Source organism: Schistocerca serialis, chromosome 4, assembly GCF_023864345.2.
Source record: "Schistocerca serialis cubense isolate TAMUIC-IGC-003099 chromosome 4, iqSchSeri2.2, whole genome shotgun sequence".
In the NCBI taxonomy this organism is placed as follows: Eukaryota; Metazoa; Arthropoda; class Insecta; order Orthoptera; family Acrididae; genus Schistocerca; species Schistocerca serialis.
The window spans coordinates 769,392,442-769,399,232 of record NC_064641.1 but is presented as its reverse complement, the minus strand read 5'-3'; the positions used below and the strand labels follow the sequence as shown (position 1 = coordinate 769,399,232).

At 40.0% G+C, this 6,791-nt stretch overlaps 1 non-coding gene across 1 annotated transcript; it reads right to left on the bottom strand.

The window, feature by feature from the left end:
• Positions 1-660: 660 nt before the first annotated feature.
• Positions 661-732, bottom strand: Trnam-cau (transfer RNA methionine (anticodon CAU)). Its single transcript has one exon. It is a non-coding gene; the product is annotated as a tRNA-Met (tRNA).
• Between the last annotated feature and the right edge of the window lie 6,059 nt (positions 733-6,791).

Genomic DNA, 6,791 nt, shown 5'->3' with positions numbered 1-6,791 from the left:
GCTGGAATTCGAGCTGCTGATTTGTTGGTTCCTCTCGCTGCTAAGTTTGGGGGTCATTTCATACTGCGCGCCATAGCCCTGACATTGTAGTCGTAACTGCTTAGTACTATGCTTAATTTTGGTGATACGTAGTTTATAGTAGTGAGTATCATTTGTACATGATATCTCATGCCACTGTGCACTCTCTGACCTGACACAAGTAGTTTCGTCGAGCACATAAAACCCCCACATGCGAGCGCTACAATCACTGGCAATATCGCGACAATTAAGGCCTGCATAATCACACACTAGCGTTTCATAACGCTGCTGCTTCCACCTCGTCGGTTTGCGCCAGAATGGTGAGTGGATCTCCTACTCTCAGTATTGCCAACAAGACCGAACCAAATGTCGCTAGATTGAAAATGAGAAGTCGCTAGATGACGCCAAAATTATTTGATGGTATTAATGAACTGAAACACAAAAATATTTACATATACTTTCAGTAGATAAGAATTTTTTGTTCGTCTATATAACAGTTAGGAATGTCTTTTAAAGTAAACGAAGAAAAGAACGCAAAAGCAATGTATTCATCGCCATCGTCGGAATTTTCAAATAGATAGATTAAAGGGTATTGAAAGTGCCTGAAAGTTGGCTCGTCACAATCAGGAAAAGAAATAAGTTTAGCAGAGCGTGGTTTCGATTCACGGACCTCTGGGTTATGGGCCCAGCACGCTACCACTGCGCCACTCTGCTGCGTGGTGGCGTACTGGCTCTTGGTCACGTGACATGGGACACTTGGAAAGTAGTGTTTGCGTCGCTTTCACACGTAGTTGTTGACTGTGCACCACTGTTACCTTTACTCCTAAATGACTATGATTTGTTGTTTCCAATGAATCTTAGTACATTTATTGGTAACTCATTAGTGAACAAATTATTATTCATACCTTTCAAAGGGCTTTTGATCATCGAAATAGAATTCAATGAAATAAGACCACCGCTATCGAAGTTTTAATCTGACCATATTCATGCCGCTAAAAATTCGTTCTCTTTACGCATTTGAATGTGGCAATGACAATACAGTAAATGCAAGAGTGCGATTCTTTTGCAGAATCTTTATATGATCGAACTTCAGTACAAAAATCGACTGTATTCTCGATGTTTTGCCATCGAATGAAATTGATATTATTCCACTGTTGTGTGGGATTTTTTCCATTAGATTGATACCATTATATCCCAATTCTTTTGCTATGTCAGTGACATCATGGGTAAATATTAGTTCGCAAAACTACTCTTACAGGCAATTCGTTCATCTTGGTTAAAATTTCAATATTGAGTGCAAGGCCATTTTGCAGTTCTTGTATCCATAAGCTTCAATGTAAAGTTAATGCATCGGTTTGTTACCAATTTGATACTGCCCTAAGATAAGTTCATCCGGCTAGCACGGGTATCAAAAGCACAGCCGAGTGTAGTACGAGGATTAAGATAACTTTGTTGAACAAATGTAGTTAGGACGTTCATTGTAATAGCAGGCTCGTAAACCGCTTTTTTCGAAACTGATCGCGAAAGAAAAGTAGTTTTGTGGTATCGGAGTTTTCACTATCAAATGCTTTCATGGCTGTTTGGACTTCACTTGTAAATAAATTAAGTACAGCAAATTGTTTGAATCTTCGCACATGGAATGGAGCAGTTTTGCTGTGTAACGATTTTCCCTAGTTTTACTTACAGAGAAATGCAATTTCAGTTCATCCCATTGTCGTGCCGGCCGAAGTGGCCGTGCGGTTAAAGACGCTGCAGTCTGGAACCGCAAGACCGCTACGGTCGCAGGTTCGAATCCTGCCTCGGGCATGGATGTTTGTGATGTCCTTAGGTTAGTTAGGTTTAACTAGTTCTAAGTTCTAGGGGACTAATGACCTCAGCAGTTGAGTCCCATAGTGCTCAGAGCCATTTGAACCAACCCATTGTCGTAAAATACGGCAGCCTGCTGGATGTATGGAAAGCAATCGCGTCGCACATACTACGAGTATTTTCAGTGGTGCTTTGCCGCAATTTATTGTTTCAAATATTTTTCTATATTCGTCTTGACGACTTGTAGATATAAAAAAAACAGTTGGAGGTTTCTCTTATATATTCTGTGTCTCTGGATATAGTGTTTTCGACAAAGCCAGTTATAGTTTTCTCTTGTCATATTTTCTGTGTCTCGGGGTGTAGTGCTTTGCAAAGCGTGAGTCGCTGCCAGTTATAAAGAATGACGTATGCTGCGCACAAGTACGAGATTTGGCAATCAATAACCAGTTTTTAAAATTTTGTGAGATCGTTATTTACTCCTGTCATAACTGACGCTTTGTCTGTACCTGTTCCAGTGAAATTTTCAATTCCAAGATTGTGGTCTATTAAAGTTACTACAATTGCTTCGGCTAGACCTTTCGCATCGTCTTTCTCGACGGGAGTAAATAATAAAAATATCGACGCAGTTTTTTTGTGATTCACTATATCTGATTGCATTTCCCAGATGTTTTAAGATATTTATGTCAGTGGATCGTCTACCAGCAGACTAAAGTTTTCGTTGCCGATATCAGCTCGCAGTACTTCCTTGAAATGTGGACCCAACATATCACTTATTGTGTTTCAACACTGCGTTCCATGTAATTATCAGTCTGTGGTGGATTTAGAGACAGAAAATATAATTTTACACAATGCTCCCAGATGTCAAACAGTCAAAACCGAACAATGTTCAGCAATGAAGAATGCAAGTGATGCTTGTGCTTTACTAGAAGGTCTAATATGTACCTTTTTTTGTACTGGCAAGGTTTTCTGTGCCGATTTTATGTCAAGTCTCATTGTTTCAGCGTGTTTTTTTTTGTATATTTATTGATAAGTTTAGCGTAAAATTCAGTTTGGCAGTAGCGATACATACCTTTAATATCATTTCCAGGAGCTGGTGTCAGCCATCCTTTAACTTCAGGTTTATTCTCCCATTCCTTTTTGTATTTTTGTATCAATTTTTCTTCATTGGTAATTCCATTACAACACTCTGTATTCGCTCACCATACACGACGCAGCACAAAGAAACGAATATGTGCGAAAGTACACTGAGGGCTACCCTTAGCGTTAACAATGTCCTCTCAAGCTAGCCGAACACTTCCGGAATGACACGAGACAACTACAGATTTCAAGCTACCCGAACAGTTCCGAAGCGGCACAAGACAAATGCCAAATTCAGGGTGCTTTGTTCTAGCTTTTTGAAGTAGATTCTGAAGAGACGGTACATATAGTAACTGAAGAAAAGTACTTAAGTAGCTAAATAAATTTAGTCGCTAAACAGTTTTCAAATGTCGCTTTTGATGACAATATGTTGCTTAATCCACTGAAAAAATTCGGTAAATTGGCGACGCTGTCTAGACTCCTTCCGAAAACAAAAAAGCACAGAGTCAGCAGACACAATGACCTGTTTTAAATTGCATTTCATTCTTGAACACGACTTCCAAAAGCAGTGGTTCCCAACCTTTCTTACAACATTACCCCTGATTGCAATTAGACATTAGCTAATACCGTATCCCTTCCCCCTCCCCCCCCCCCTGCCATCTGTTGCCCATTCTCCCCCATATTATCACCAACATTAGCACCCAGTTAACCTGTAGAATGAAAACTTTTCTTGGAACACTTTCATTTTTAAAATGATGAAAAATGAATGAAATTTAATTTGGGTGTTACAATGAATGACGAAGGAATTCGTGGTGCACCGCAAATGCTACCCACAACTGCTTCTCAGATAAGAAAGCTATCTCTCCACAGTCAGGGTAGACACTTGTTACAAAACGTACTTCATCTACATTACTCCTCTCCACGGCGACACTTGCTTGATCTGCAAACTGCAACCCCATTTAAAATCAACCACGTAAATATGTTTGCACTATACTTAGTGTTCGTAAATCACTTGACTGCTGCAGTCGTTACTTCTGAACTGGCAGAACTTGGAAACGTTCAGACTACTATTGCTTTGCGTGGGACCACAGCCACTAGTGGTAATAGCAATAATAATAATATGTGCAGCACTATAGTAGCCCTTATGTAGTTACTGCTGTGTCGTGTTGTCAATTCACTTTTCTGTTCAGAAGCTAGTAATAAAGCAGTTTCTGGACTGCTGGCAGGTACTACCCACAACTTGGAGAAGATTTTCCTTGAGATGTTTAGCATTTGTTACTTACAAATCTCACTTTTATCACAGAGATGTACGGGACAAAGCACAACATATGTGTGTAGTGGGTGGACTATGTGAGGAACCTCTAACCTCCACCACATTAACGCTAGGTACTTATTGAGAAAAAGTTGTAAGTAGGCTGTTTAGGTTTTTTTATTGGTAACGCCACCTCTGTATGAAAATCACTGGCTGTGCTGTGTGCAGTCTGTGGCTGCTTTGCATTGTTGTAATACTCGCCATTGTAGCGTTGGGCAGCAGCAGCTGGATGTTAACAGCGCGTAGCGTTGCGCAGTTGGAGGTGAGCCGCCAGCAGCGGTGGATGTAGGGGGGGAGAGATGGCGGAGTTTTGTAATTTGTCATGAACTGCTATATATATTATGACTATAAAGGTAAATACATTGTTTGTTCTCTATTAAAATCTTTCATTTGCTAACTATGCCTATCAGTAGTTAGTGCCTTCAGTACTTTGAATCTTTTATTTAGCTGGCAGTAGTGGCGCTCGCTTTATTGCAGTAGCTCGAGTAACCAAGATTTTTGTGAGGTAAGTGATTTGTGAAACGTATAGTTTAATGTTAGTCAGGGCCCATTCTTTTGTATGGATTTTTGAAAGTCAGATTGCGTTGCGCTAAAAAAAATATTGTGTGTTAGTTTAAGCACAGTCTTGTACAATTTTTCAAAGGGGACGTTTCAAAGTAATTATTGATAACTTATTTAATAAATATTAGAGTCTTACAAAATTCTGATAATAGTAATGATCTTTTGAAAATAATTTAGTTTCGTGTCTGAAACAGAATCGAATTGTTTAGTTTTTACCCCTCAGAAAATTTCATGTTACCCGTCATGGGGTCATTACCTCCAGGTTGGAAACCACTAGATAGTTGATTTGTACCACTGCGTATTGCCGTTCTAACAAGGGAACCTCCCCATCGCACCCCCTTCAGATTTAGTTATAAGTTGGCAGAATGGATAGGCCTTGAAAAACTGAACACAGATCAATAGAGAAAACAAGAAGAAGTTGTGTGGAACTATGAAAAAAATAAGCAAAACATAGAAACTGAGTAGTCCATGCACAAGATATGCAACATCATGGAAAGTTTGAGTTCAGGAGCGTCGTGGTCCCGTGTTAGCGTGAGCAGCTGCGAAACAAGAGGTCCTAGTTTCAAATCCCCTCGAGTGAAAATTTTAATTTTTTATTTTCAGACAATTATCAAAGTTCAGGCACTCGCACATAATCAACTTCGCTCTCCAAAATTCCAGGACATGTTCATATTTGCTAGTACATATGCAGGATTTGACGGTCTACACATGGAAAAAGTTGAAAACGTTAAAAACATATGTTTTGACAGAGCACAGGGAAAATTGTGCGACTGTGAAAGTGTTGCATTCATTTGTTGCAGTTTATGTGACAAACTCTTATGTTTTCATCACTTTTTTGGGAGTGATTATCACATCCAGAGAAAACCTAAATCGGGAAAGGTAGAAGAATCTTTTTACCCATTCGCGAAGTGTACAAGTTAGGTGGGTCGACAACATATTCCTGTCATGTGACGCTCATGCCGTCACCAGTGTCGTATAGAATATATCAGACGTGTTTTCCTGTGGAGGACTCGACTGACCTATGACCTTGCGATCAAATGTTTTCGGTTCCCGTTGGAGAGGCACGTCCTTTCGTCTTCTAATCGCACAGTTTTGCGGTGTGGTCGCAAAACACAGACACTAAACTTATTACAGTGAACAGAGACGTCAATGAACGAACAGATAGATCATAACTTTTCGAAAATAAAGTAATTAAATTTTCCACTTGAGAGGAGATTTGAACCAAGGACCACTGGTTCCACAGATGCTGACGTTAACCACAGGACCACTGCGGGCCTCAAGTTAAAGTCTCCTTAAAGTTACCTATCTTGACCATGGACTACTCAGTTTGTATATTTTGCTTATTTTTTCATAGTTCCACACACCTTCTTCCTGTTTCCTCGATTGATATGTGTTCAGTTTTTCAAGGCCTATCCACTGTGCCAACTTATAACTAAAACTGAGGGGGGTGCGATGGGGAGGTTCCCTTGCAAGCACTGTTGCCACCTTGGGGGTTTTCCCCCTAAATTAAGGGGAAATCAGCTGCCTTAAGGGAAATTTAGAAGGGTATGTGTACCAAGGGGAAATCAGGGGAAATTGTGCTGTCTGATGAGATTTTAGGGGCTTCTCCAATATGAATAATGCATGTGAATAAAAAATTATTTGGCTCTAGCTAACATTTAAATATTTCGCTCTTGATTTTTTGTTGGCAGCCCTACTTTACGACCACTTTCGTAACTTAAACTGTGCTTGAATTTGAAATTACTTCGATTACGATTAATCAGGGACTCTGGAGAGAGAGTAAGCACCACACGAGTTAATAGCAGTCGACCAGTAAAAAGGAACGGCACAGTGAAGCTTGTGAATTGAAGTTTGGAAATCTTTTAAGTGTATGTGTATTAAGTGAATGTGCCATCCACCGATAAAAGGTAGACCGCTACGGTCGCAGGTTCGAATCCTGCCTCGGGCATGGTTGTGTGTGTCCTTAGGTTAGTTAGGTTTAAGTAGTTCTAAGTTCTAGGGGCCTGATGACCTCAGA